At 41.3% G+C, this 14,139-nt stretch overlaps 1 protein-coding gene across 5 annotated transcripts in view; it reads right to left on the reverse strand.

Moving 5' to 3' along the window:
* Positions 1-244: 244 nt before the first annotated feature.
* Positions 245-14,139, reverse strand: part of MAP7D2 (MAP7 domain containing 2) — a 507,532-nt gene continuing 493,637 nt past the window's right edge. For all 5 annotated transcript variants that reach the window (XM_078657900.1, XM_078657904.1, XM_078657902.1 and 2 more), the window contains one exon: positions 245-1,896. The gene's annotated coding sequence lies outside the window, so the exon portion shown is untranslated. The remainder of the gene's footprint in view (positions 1,897-14,139) is intronic.

A 14,139-nucleotide genomic window follows, 5' to 3' on the forward strand; every position in this document is an offset into this window, starting at 1 on the left:
GTAAACAAATCCCTCTGTAACACATCTTTTCTTTATTTTGCAGGGTCCTGCTTTTACATCAGTTTTGAAGTCAACCTTTATTATTTTGACGTTTTATTTGCTGACTACCATTGCTTCTTCTTTTGTCCAGTACCAACAATGAAATGTGACCTCCTTATATTATTCCTCACTGGGTCAAGCGCAAACCGAGCATGGCAACCAGCTTTCACGTGATTTAAAAATAAAAAGACAATGAAGCAGCAGATTCAGACTGTTGAAAATGAAAGTATATTCACCTTGCTCTACACATGCTACAAACATCATGCCACTGAAGGATCTATAGAACATACAATGACTGCATACTAAAATATTACATCTCAGGTGACAGTAGATAGGCACAATTTATCACAGTAAAATAACCATCACATATTCTGCTTTACCCTGGAAGAAACCGTAGATGATTCAGAAGGCATGGTAATATGCGGACGCTAACTGTATAACCAACCAGGAATGTACTTTGTTTGAAATTCACCAAACAATAAATAAGATTTTATCACAACCATGTATCTCAACATATACATACATGGATCCTGTGTTCCTAAGCTTGCACACTGGTGTCAGGTTTACATTCAACAAAAGATGGACTACAGTGGAGGCCAAGTTGCTGTTTCTTCTTGCTTGCATCCATATGTTTCTACCTTGCCAACCTCATAGTACTGTGGCAAGGTAATTTAAACTAAGCCAAATAGAATATTCTTAAGAGGCAAGGAAATATTACAGCAGCATTATTTCACAAAAAGGAACAAACTGTATGGCACTTCATATGCATGTTACATTCTCGGTATGAGTGTTCCCATATGGATGTTTGCGGAAGTGATACAGCTTCCTTTGGTCATCCAGGTAAAAATACCTATGGATCTGTCAACCCCCGTTAAATTCTAGGACAGACAGGTGCATATAGGCAAAGTAACATTTTCGCTTTGTTCCTCCACCTGACTCTCCATTCAAATTAATAATTTCTGCAGTACCCATTTTACTGCAAAAATATTTTAATCATCGATGTAGTGAGTTTCGGTCTTTCCAAAAAGGGCATGAGAAAGAATCATTAAACCCGTACTGCAATTAAAAAACAAAAACCTACAGGACATAGGTGTTTGCCAAAACCTTTTGTCCAATGAATTACCAAGTGATTGTTCACCTTATTGCTAAAATTCCGGAAGTAACTTTGGTCACGGGGAGAAAATTAAAGCATTTTTAATAGTGCATGTCAAGAAGGTGGTCCCCATTTCAGTTATCAAGAACCAGTTACTGACAATAGTTGGGATTTTGTTGCCCTGGTATCCATGGCACCACTTCAATATTGGAAGATGAAAAACTGCATACAATATAATAGTCACGTTCCGATCAACAGTTCATTTTTGGGTTACCCAATAGGCAGGCTTCTGATTGAAGTGCAGGTTCTCAATACTCGAGCTTGAAAAGGACATTAACTAAGAATATCAGCATAAGATGCTGCACTTGTCCTGTGCAGGATGCTTGTGATCAGGAAAATTAAAGAACATAAAAAAATAAAAGTAAATTACTACATTTCTTTCAAATAAAACCTTTTTTTTAAAAAGAAATAAACGGGAAATTATGCTTCTTAACAGCAGCTACATCCCACAGATTCAAAAGCACATGACTACCTCTCCAGGGTCCAATTTTAGGAAATCAGCATAAGTACCATCCGCAAAAGGACAGCAGCCATTATGACATACCATATGGGAAGACCTAGAGGGTATATTTAGCTCTAACGCTTGCAAATAGTGTTCAAAAGGCTGCAGCAAGAAGCTTCCTTTGATGCTGATCCGTAAATTTCTTGCGTTCAGCATCACTGCGTTGCAGATGCACATCTTCCACTGATCAATACTAACAACTCTGTCAAGGAAAAAAAAAAGTTTGATTAGATTATGCTTTTATCAATGTGCTTTTCAGTGAACTAAAGCATTTTATCAAATGATGTATAGAAGAACGGTATTTTATTTTTACTGAATGATCTTTTGGCTGCACTTTCCACACTTCCAAAAAACAGTGACATGGGGCAGTGACCCGACATGCCCACACCACCCTCTTGGGTGACTTCAACCTCCCAGATAACACAAGCTCAGAAATACCAAGTGACACCACACCATCATATCACACAACCAACACACTCCAGAGGCCACACCCTTGCTCGTCTTCCCATTATCAACAATTCAATGTAAACCACCTATAGCTTCGACTTCACCATACCCATCTCCCTGCTCAGCGTCCTACCAACATACTAAGGACAAGAAAAATTAGAAGACCAATCATTCAAAAACTTGTCAAAGACATCCTAATGCTCAAACTCATCTCTCACTCTATCAACTCCACATCCAACCCACACCCTTCTTAATAATTTCAACATAATTTGAGAAAACAGTATCAACATCCAAGCTCCAATTAAAACATGCAAGTGCAAGCCAAAGCGGTCAGCGCCCAGATACTCCAAAGACCTTGCTGACAAACAATCCATCAGCGGGCAGGAAAGAAAATGAAAGAAAAACAGAACTTCGGATGACTTCATAATACTGAAGTCCCTCTGCAAAACAGACAGCTTATGATGTTAGCCAAAGCAAAGAACTATTCCAACCACTATCAATGAAGCCACCAACAGAAGCAGAACACTTTTCAAGACAATCAAGCACTGTTTTAACCTCGCCAGACTCCCTCATTCCTCACTCTACATGAAGTTCACTGCAATCAACCTCCGCTTCATCTGTTTGCCCAAACCTTCCAATAGAATCCTGTAATGATCATTTTTTAAAGCCCCTTTTCATGAAGATTCAGCCAACACACTGAAGACCTTGATTACACTGCAACCTATTGGCCCATTATTCAGCTACTGTTCATCTGCAAGATCATTGCAAAAGCAGTCTATGTTCAACTCCAAGATCATAATTATAACCATATCCTGAATGACTACCACTCTAGATTCAGATCACGCTGCAGCACAGAGACACCTAACTTACTCATTATAGATGATGCCCTCCTGCCCACAGATGAAGATGATCCAAGCTTCCTGATACTGCCGGACACTTGCTGGCCTTTGACACATGTGACCATCCAACCCTTATACGCACCCTGGAGTCTCACATAGGATTTACAAGCCTTGTCCTACACATGGTTATCCTACCTTTCCAACTGACTCCGGTTTGTTCCATGTGCACCTAGAGGTTCCAAAAGATCTCTATTGCCTGCAGAGTCCCCCTAGGGTTTCATACTATCCCCTATCATCTTCGACCGGGACATGCAGATGCTTGGTTCAGACACCAGCATTAAGATTCACCCATATGCCAATGATACACAATTATACTTGAAAGTCTTCTCCTCTTAAGGCATCCAATGCCTCAAACACTGCCTGTACATCAACTTGACCTGGATATCCAGTGCCTAACCGAAGCTCAACCCAATGAAGACTGCATTCCTGTTATTTGCCAAGAACAATAAACAAGAGGCAGTGTAACACTGGCTCAATACTCTGACTCTTGCCCAATACAATGACTCTTGCCCATTCGAAATCCAAATTTCACCAAATGCGAAGTAACTTGGATTCGCACTCAAGGAACACTCTGCCCCCCACTCAAAAAAGTATCTCTCTTCTAAAGACAGTGAAACAGTTTCCTGGAGAAAGAGATTTAAAAACTGCTCTTCAAGCCCTCATACTCTCACATCTGCATGGTGGTAACGCCCTGATCCATGATCTCTCAGACTCCACACTGGCACCCCTTATGAGTATCTGACACGCAGCAGCAAGTCTGATCCAGGGCCTGATGAAATATGATAATAATCCACATTTGTAAAGCGCACAATCACCCGTAAGGGTCTCTAGGCGCTGGGGGCCGTCGGGAAGATTAAGCAAGCTATTGCCCAGAGTCACATGGTGCTGGGCTAACCTGCCGCCAGAGCCGGGGATCAAACCGTGATCCCCAGATTCCAGCATCAGTCGCCCTGGCCGCGGCGCCACACCTCTCCCACAATGATCACATCACCCCATCCTGATGGAACTCCACTGACAGCCCTTGCTAGCTCGCATCATTTTCGCAACCAGCTGCATAATTTATGAAAGCAATAATGACTAGCTCTCTTGCTTATCTTGCAGACAATCTCACCATCTCTGTTGATTCTCAGCACTCCAAGAGCATGGACATCATCGGAATGCAATCCGATAAGTGTAAAAATAAAAAAAGGCAGCAGGCTCCATTTTTGCACCCAGGATTTGAAACAACATCCCCATATCCATCAGAACTGCCCAAACCCTTGTCCAATTTAGCAAAGAGTGGAAGACACACCTCTTTAAAGAACACAATACATCACAATGCATTGATCATTCCACAAACCAGCTAACTCTGCTATCACTTGTTGAAATTATGCTCGTAATTAAACCTGCACAGCTCTCTGCGGTGTTCTGGCTAGGTTTGCACAATATAAATATCCCATGCATGTATAATTTCCCATAGTGCCACACTGTCTGTGTTTTCTATGCTAGTGACCACTGTCAACGAAGTAATTCTGTGCATCTCAGTCAATGCCAAATTGCAATTCTACTTTTTTGTTTACGGAAATACAGATTTTTGGTTTTCTAAATCTTGTCAACAGAGCAGGGTCATAACGTATTACTTATTCTAAGGGTGGATTTTCAAAACCACTAGTTTGAGGAAGTCCATTGGGCAGGGTATTGCTAGCCCAGGCTGACCCAGACTATATTTCAGTCGCACACAGAGCTGCACATGAACGACCATCGTGAGAGTGCACTGGTACTGATCTAGAGTTTTTTTTTTTTTTATTCACTGTTGAATTGCCCTAGGTTGTGAGGGTTCGGCCAGAAGAGCTACAGAAGACTACCACCAGTTTTGGATGAGATGCTGTTATTACAGCAAACTTATATTTGTTTTAAGTATATACTGGTTACACGGCTACTGCTCTCTTGGTTTTCCAGCAGCATTAATTAAACATAATCCTATCAAGGTATGGTGCTGCCAGACCAGTCAACTTTTCAAGAAAAAAATGAGGATGGTATTTGTGCAACAGTGAAAACCTCCTCAGTGGGTCACAAAGGTACATTGGGGTTGTTGTTAGCGAGTGCAAATTTTGTATCAGATGAATTTAAAAAGAACCATTAACATTGGTCAGAATTGAACATAGTATAAAGATTACATCAAAAAGGATTTCCAGGGTCTGCTGCACTCATACTTTGATATCCGTCTTGTTTTAGCTATTTAAGTTGCCAAATATTACGTAACAGTACATCCACTGGCAAATATTAGCATTATGCCACAAATGTATTTAAAACATGCAGTTATTTAAAGAAATGGCATCCTGTTTTTTCCCATGCTGTCCATCTGCTCAGCTGTTGGGCTATAATTAGGGCTCCTGTTTTCAGTTTTTACAGATAAATACAGACCGAAAACTATTTATTTTCCGGTCTGTATTTATTTTTAAAAATACTAAAAACAGGTATTTTTTCGATGATTTTTTTCTACAGTCAAACATGGGTGCCAGGTCAGTAGGTGTACAGATTGAGAGGTAAGAGGATGAAAAAAGAGAATAGATGTCCTAAATAAGCTTTAATTAAGTGCAAATCTACAGTTATTTGTGCAATTCTACAATGCAAGTGTTTTCAGATACAACTTTTGCACTGTATACTGCTGAAACCTTTTGGACATTCAAATGCAAGTATACATTTATCAGTCAAATAAAGGTGAAAAAATACCCATTGCACCCTCATTTATACAGAAAACACAAAATAAAAATGGGTAAATACAGTAAAAATTTGCAAAAAAGAAATATGGATAAATATAGACAGAAATGTCGAAAAAATAAATACCATAAAACCGGGAGCCCTAGCTATAATTCATGAAAGACAGCACGAAGAGCCACTTCAAAGAAACAACTTTTCTACATTTATCCCCTTTTAAAAATAAATGCAGAGAAAAAACACATTGTTTTCAGTCTGCATTCACCTGTAAAAATCAGTAAAAATGGAAAACGGGGAGTCTTATTAAAAAAACTACTAACTTCTCAGCCTTCAAGTTGTGCTGAATGATAAAAAAACAGGCCTCTGCATTTATGAGTGGAAACAGCGGCGGCTGCCTGTGATGGAGAGTGGTAAGGTGGGAAAACCAGTAAACTAGATCAACTTTATGCCAATCGAGATGCAATACAGTTTCGTTCTTGAAGTTAAAATGTTGAACTTTAAAACGATTTAGGGATATATACAGACATAAAATATATATTTTTTTAAAAAGCAGGAAATAAAAGTCACTTGCCTCCGTCCTCGCTCTGGTGTTCTTCTCTCCTCCAGGGAGCCTCAGCCAAGTCCTCTAATCAATCCTGGTGCTGTATGAGAGCAGCGCAAGGATTGGATGGAGCAGGCTCTCTCAGCGCTCCAAAGAACATCGGGGACCTTTGCTCGGTCTCAACACAGCTGTCTTGGACAGCTGGATTAAGAGGTTTAAAGTTTGCATGTCTGGCTCGCCGTCTCCAGTTCTCAGCAGCTCAGTCCAGCCAGCAGCTGCCCAACCCTCGTCCTGAGATTTGGCTCAGGACGTGGGTTTGCAGAGCCAATTAAAAATAAAATGAAAATGGCAATAATATTGCCATTTTATTTTTCACTGTGGCCATTTTAACTATTGGGGCGATGCTCCTCCACCTTAGCGGAGGAGCCTCCCCTGAGTGGAAGCTTCAATTTGTAGGTGTTTATTAAACCACAAATACTAGTACTTGATACGTCTGTGTTCCTGATTTGTGTCATAATGGCTTTCATGTGATTTGTTTGTTAACCGTGACCTCTAACTATCATTGCACTAGTAGGAAGGCATCTAACCCAGTTAAATATTTTTTCACTGCTAACTTCTAATCTACATTTCATTTTAGGATCCTGGAGCAGTGCTTATGCTGGCTGGTTTATCTGACCTGTGTATCTCTCCAGTAGATGGTGGCTTATGTGTTGTGACATTACTAAAGCGTGAGCAACGTTTATGCAGAATAAAGAGTAGATAAAAAGGGAAATCCGCATCAAAAGTAATAAAAAAAATTCAATGTTAAGTGGTGTATGCGGATTCCCAGTGGCTTTTTTGCCCCTTGGTGAGAGTTATAAACACGGTTGTGTGAGGAACTTAACAGACAAAAAGGTTTTCGATGTATATTGCTATATGGAATAATAAATAATAATATCCATGAATGACGTGATCGACAAAACAAACGTTCAATTGACACGAGTTTTGCTCCAACAATTAACTGACCGCCCTTTTCAAGGTATCCATAAAATAATTAAAAGTAATGAGGTATGACAAATAGTGTCTTCTTGTGAATGCTGGTATGTTCACCCAAAAGTTCATTTGTACATCATATTGGCTTGTCGGTGTTTCTAGACAGAATGTAATCAGTAATGCCCTTTCCCCGATATTGCCAACATACACCAAGTGTGGCTCAACCACTTTCACCATTGGTAGGCTTATCAGTTCTATTATGTTGGGCCTCATAACCTCTCTGTCTTCCCTTTTAGATGCTAGCCTGCTTAAATACAGGTCTTTAATTTTAATGGACTCCACTTTTGAGATGGCACGTGGACTGGAATATAACTCTAGCCCTCCCATGGCTTCAACTGATTTTTGTATGTAATTCAGCCATTAGATATTTAGTCCCTCGTCTCAAGACAATCAATCCTCTATGATTTCATAATTGAGGGAGCCTCTGGGTTACTCCAAATGGAGGTCCAGAGAAGTAGGGGGGCCATGAAATGCATATCTCGACTTTTATGGGTTGTGACAAGGTACCACCATAGATTATGATCAACTATGTGGCTGCTGGAGGAGTTGTCTCCAGTGGATATAATGATCATAACCCTATAGAAGTGACTGTAAACCTGCTATTAGGTCAACAAGTCATGCCGAAAGGAACAACTAGTCTGGTAATAAAGGACTTGGGCTTAGATGGAAGGGCATAGAAATCCTTTATTCAACAGTCAAGGTTGTAAAGGCAAACTTGAGTTTGATTTTAGACCAAGTGCTAACCGAAAATTGCCTATTTCTGGATGTAATTACATGTTTGAAATGCTTAAAAGCTATATCAAATCTTCCCTCACAATCACGACCAAATAGGTAGATACTGCCAGCCCAGAGTGGCTTGACAGGGAATGCAGGCCACAAATCAAAATCGTTTGAGATGGCATGTCCACTGGAATATAACTTTAGCCCTCCCATGGCTTCCCATGCTGGCCACAAATCAAAATCGTAGGGTTGTCCTAACTTCCAAGCCCAGAGATCAAGAAACCATACTTAAGGCCAGACATCATTATAAGCTTACTATCAAAAAGCAGAGGAAGGCTATTAAGGAAGAAGCCTGGAGTGGCCTTTTCACTTCCGGCAAGGAAAAAGATTCAAATAAATTCCGGGTCATCGTTGACAAGAAACAGCATTCTATAATTACGATTGAGGGCCTGGGCTCAAATATTACTTTTCAGAGTTGGAGTGACCAATTTAGGCATATTTATTCATTTGAGAACCAAACGCCCTCTGAGTGTGATGACCCATGTTCCTCCTTTCCCGTAATAATTAGGTTCAATATTGAGGAGGTGATAAAAGCCATTGTCTGCAGCCCATCAAATGAAGCCCCGGTCCTGATGGGGTCCCGATGGATACGCATATCCTTACTCATTAAATGGTTGAATATTGTTTTGTCAATCAAGTCAATATTATGAGTTTCAATACACAGGACACACATAGTGGTGTTGTAATATTGGGATTGTCAGACAGAGGCTTACAGTAAATGATATATGGTGGGGGAAGAACACCAAGCTGCCCCATATGCCCAATAAACACAGATGTGATGCTGCAGCAGGTACACGCAACCACTCAACAATGGAAGGACCAGCCAGGATTGGGCAAACACCAATGATATCCTAACAACTGTAGGTTCCACAAGTGCCTGGGGAATTTCGTACCTCTAATACAGAGTTGAAAATGTAATCCTGAAGGGAAACAAATAAATAAAGGAATAGATAGGGACTCTCACCATTACAGTTACTCTCCTGAAAAAAGGCATGGACAAGCAGAGACAAAAATGTCACATATGAGAGGAGGATGTCAGGTGTAAAAGGATGGTTGGCAGAACATGATTAGATGATGGCGGTGATGGGCTACACCTTGAATGAAGAAAAGCTTGCGGGCTTGTCAATTGAAGATATTGTGTTTACTAGAGGTTTGGACACAGAGCCCTTCGTCCACCTAGAAGTACAAGAGCGGTTTTAGGGTACTAAGGCATCATATTGTTACCACCTTCTCTAGAGGTTTAATTTACTTGTTTTGTGGGTAAAGGGAGGTGGCACTGTACTCGTGTAGATGGCTAGTATTGTTGTAGAATTAGTTGGGTTGTAGAATGCTGCACGGGAGGAGAGAAAAACTTACTGATATAATTTGTCAGTCAGGGAGGCAAGAGTGTTTATGAGTGAGGGGGTAGAAACAGATATAGGGTCCACAAACACTGCAGTTGCTATAGATGGATAAACTGACTGTATAAGCAAGGAATATTATTGGGTTCAATGTTGCCTCAAGAAGAGTCTGGCTTTATGTTTGGACATGGTCATATTGCTCTAGACACACAATATATAAGAAACAGGATAAACTAATTTGGATGTGGTGTGGCCAAATGTAGAATGTATTTCTTATGGCTTTGGGAAGGTGTGTTCTGTTGAGGATTCCACCTACCATTCCTTTCCAAGCTGAAAATGCATAGAAAGAGGACATTGTCAAATATTTTAAAATACCAGTATGCTATTGTGGGAAATTGTTCCCAACATTGAGTATATATGCTCCTAATAGAGAGACATTTTTGCTCAAATTGAATCAGTCCTATGGAGATACGATGATCACAATATGCTACGGGCGGGTGAATTCACGTTTTCAAGTATGTGCTTGACCCGCTCGAAGAAAGCTCTATGGGCCCTTAAAAGGCCACTCTGCAAGGCCTTCACAAAAAATATGCATTGTGACTGAGGGACTAGGACACAAGTGTGGAAAGTGCAGCACAGTAAACTGATGAGTTATTCATTTTATTTGTTATTGCACAGTTGGTACTCTTACATAGCCTATGCATAAGGTAGTCAAGCCCATTAGGGTACATTTGGCAAGAGTACTCTTGGATTACGTGTCCCTCATACTGCGGAAGAGTTTAAGTAGTCATTTAGCACCAGCACCCATCTGGCATCGCCCACCATTGATACTAGAGCATGCCTTTTGTCTATGTGTGATTATGAGAGGTATAGATGCGTACTTTGCATTGAACCAAAAGCACAGTCAATAATCAGACAGCTCTGTAGGAGGCATTTAAGGTTACCACAACGAGGTACATTGTATGAGCAAAATTTATGTTAGGAAAGATCTCTTGAACCAGACTCATAAGCTTGAGGCAGAACTGGTGGTTATGGAGGAGGACACTGCCCTTAATGCTAACTGAAGGGAAGTACTACGGGGTTAAAACAGATGTTGGAGGAGACGGATAGATTAGACAAGCACAACTTCAGACAGCAAGCAGTACGAACACATGACAAGGGGGAGAAGGGTGGGTGATTGTTGGCCAAGCTGGTTAGCAGGGAAAAGGGCAGGAAGACCATAAAATCTATAAGGACGCAGGATAAAATAATCCAGAGAGTTCAAGAATATTACATAGTTATGCACACAAGCTAGGTCAGGCATTACACTGTAAATGAGGCAGATCTCCCTACAATATCGGTAGAGATGAAGAACGAATTGGTTTTACTGCTCACCACACAGGAAATTGAGCGGACTATAAAAAACATACATTTGGGTAAAATTGTACATAGCTGATCTGCTACGGCCTAAATTGCTAGTTGTCTTCAACAAGGTGCTGATGCTTGCAAAAGTGCTCCCCTCATGAGGGAGACATTAATGAGTGCACTTCAAAAACCAGGGAAGAACCGGCTGGATTGTCAATCCTAATGTTCGGTGTCCATAAAATAAGGATATTAATATTTTGGGGAAAACACTGGCAAAATAAGTTAGGGAACATTTTAAATTAGGACCAACTCGGCTTAATGTCAAATTACAACACAACAATTAATACTCGGTGAATGCTCCTATTGGAGGAGGTGAAGTATAAGGGCGCCCCATATGTCATAAAAAGTTTAAGCGCACAAAGCATTCAGCATATTTTATAGGCAGTGTATGCATGAGATTTTATCCCAGAATGGTTTAGGCCAGGTGTAGAAAGCTGGCTTTCTATATAGTCTACCAAAACAAGGAACACTGTGCAGAAAGTCCAGGAGACCCATATTAATGTACAAATGCTCTCTTTTGTGGTAATGTGGGCGAGCAGTTTAGGCTTATCAGAGGATAGTGATATGCATTTATTACACACATACACAGTCAATTCAATTCAAAAAGACTTTATTCGGTTATATTTCATGAATAACCATAAAAGTACATCAAATCACATCAAAATATTACATTAAAATATTTAAAAAACAGTATACACGATATTAACGTAGGCCAAAAGTTGGAATAGTAGAATTCATATAATCATTGTCTTACGTAAGTAAAAAAATGCTTTTAAGGAAGGCCGCAACAGATGCAACAGAAAAAATATCCTCCAGGAGTTGTATAGCTAAAAATGCTGGACGACACCGTTTCATATTCATATATTTTAAAATGGGCATAATCCATCTCTTCCTAGGTATAACATAAAATCTACAAAAAAATAAAATGTGTATATCCGATTGGGTGGAGACAATCACACGGACATTTACAGATTTCCTTAGACCAATCATTTATAACAGGAAAGCTCAGCAGTCTAAACAGAATCCCAAACCGAAGTCTGGTCAACAAGAACCTTTCTTGTTCTTTCATATGGAGGTTTAGGTAAGGCTGAGTAATCCTTGGTTTAATTATCATCTGGTGGGCAATTACTGTCTTTTTTAACAATTCTATTTGTTCTCTTTGATTCTCGAGAAAGTTTAGGCTTAACTGTTTCAATGCTTTCCTGGTGCTGTCAAACATTGAAGTAGGGTCAGTAAAAAATTCCAGGTGCTTGATGTTGTCACAGAAGGCTTTTATATAGCACAACCATTTTATCCTTTTCCCCCCATCTAGTTTCAAAACATCCCCCAGAATGAGGCGATTTAAGTGGCATTTCTCAGTGGTCCATACCCGATACCATAGAAGAATCGGTTGGACCTTAATTAGATCTTCCAGATAGGAAATGCCCAATTCTGTATGGCAGTTGTAACTGGACATACTCGTTGGGAGTGCTAAGAGATATCGCAGGAAGCCATTTTCGGTAACTTGTAGGCAGCTAACATTTGAATTGCCCCAAATTCCTGCCCCATATAATGCCACCGAAACGCAGCTAGCTTTATAGATATATAAAAGCTCTTTAACTGGCTTTTTACCCATCTTCTTGCTAAAAGACCTAAGGGCCATTATGGATTTAGAGAACAATAAATTCCTGGCTTTAATCGCACAGCTCCATTTGCCAGTGCGATCATTCAAGATCCCCAAATAAGGGAATGTTGGAGTATGTTGTAGAGGGGTTGATCCTATGAACATGGTTTTTTAGGTCTCGGCAACGAGAACTATTGTCGCCGAGTAAGCTCGCAAGGGAGTACAGAGCGGTGCACGAGCCGACCAGGGTCTGTGGACGCGCACACACAAAGGCAGGCAGGCAGGCACACACCAGACACACACAGACAGACACACACACGCACGCACACGCACACACACACTCCCTCTCTGCCGCCCCCCCTCTACCCCCACTCACCGGGCTCTTTCCCTCCGCAGCGGGTCAGTCATGGCAGCAGGCAGACTCGGTGTCTTCTCCGGCGATCCTCAGCTGATGTGCACGCCCACGCTGTGTCTCGTGCGCGCCCACCACGCTGTTTCGCGCCCGTTGATCTTCAACTCCTTCTAACCCGGATTCTAAATTACTATTTCTTGGTTTTCTAACTCCACTCTGTTGATTCGTAACAAACTGATATTCAGCACATTTCACAGTCTCGCTTTTGCTTCTCATAAATACAATAAGATTATTTTAAGCAATGTCTACCCTTCTTTTGGTTCTGTGCCTATTATGCTTCGGACTATAGAGTTTTAGAAAGTGTGGTGGAAGATTCCATGATATCAGTGGTGTGCACAGTGCAGAGTGAGTGTGCAGAGTAGTGAGTGCAGAGTAGTGAGTGCAGAGTAGTGAGTGCAGAGTAGTGAGTGCAGAGTAGTGAGTGCAGAGTAGTGAGTGCAGAGTAGTGAGTAGTGAGTAGTGAGTGCAGAGTAGTGAGTGCAGAGTGCAGAGTAGTGAGTGCAGAGTGCAGAGTAGTGAGTGCAGAGTAGTGAGTGCAGAGTAGTGAGTGCAGAGTAGTGAGTGCAGAGTAGTGAGTGCAGAGTAGTGAGTGCAGAGTAGTGAGTGCAGAGTGCAGAGTAGTGAGTGCAGAGTAGTGAGTGCAGAGTAGTGAGTGCAGAGTAGTGAGTGCACAGTAGTGAGTAGTGAGTGCTGAGTAGTGAGTAGTGAGTGCAGAGTAGTGAGTAGTGAGTGCAGAGTAGTGAGTAGTGAGTGCAGAGTGCAGAGTAGTGAGTGCAGAGTGCAGAGTGCAGAGTGCAGAGTGCAGAGTAGTGAGTGCAGAGTGCAGAGTGCAGAGTGCAGAGTAGTGAGTGCAGAGTGCAGAGTAGTGAGTGCAGAGTGCAGAGTAGTGAGTGCAGAGTGCAGAGTAGTGAGTGCAGAGTAGTGAGTGCAGAGCAGTGAGTGCAGAGTAGTGAGTGCAGAGTAGTGAGTAGTGAGTGCAGAGTAGTGAGTGCAGAGTAGTGAGTGCAGAGTAGTGAGTGCAGAGTAGTGAGTGCAGAGTAGTGAGTGCAGAGTAGTGAGTGCAGAGTAGTGAGTAGTGAGTGCAGAGTAGTGAGTAGTGAGTGCAGAGTAGTGAGTGCAGAGTAGTGAGTAGTGAGTGCAGAGTAGTGAGTAGTGAGTACAGAGTAGTGAGTAGTGAGTGCAGAGTAGTGAGTAGTGAGTGCAGAGTAGTGAGTGCAGAGTAGTGAGTGCAGAGTAGTGAGTGCAGAGTAGTGAGTGCAGAGTAGTGAGTGCAGAGTAGTGAGTAGTGAG

Source organism: Lissotriton helveticus, chromosome 8, assembly GCF_964261635.1.
Source record: "Lissotriton helveticus chromosome 8, aLisHel1.1, whole genome shotgun sequence".
Taxonomy (NCBI): Eukaryota; Metazoa; Chordata; class Amphibia; order Caudata; family Salamandridae; genus Lissotriton; species Lissotriton helveticus.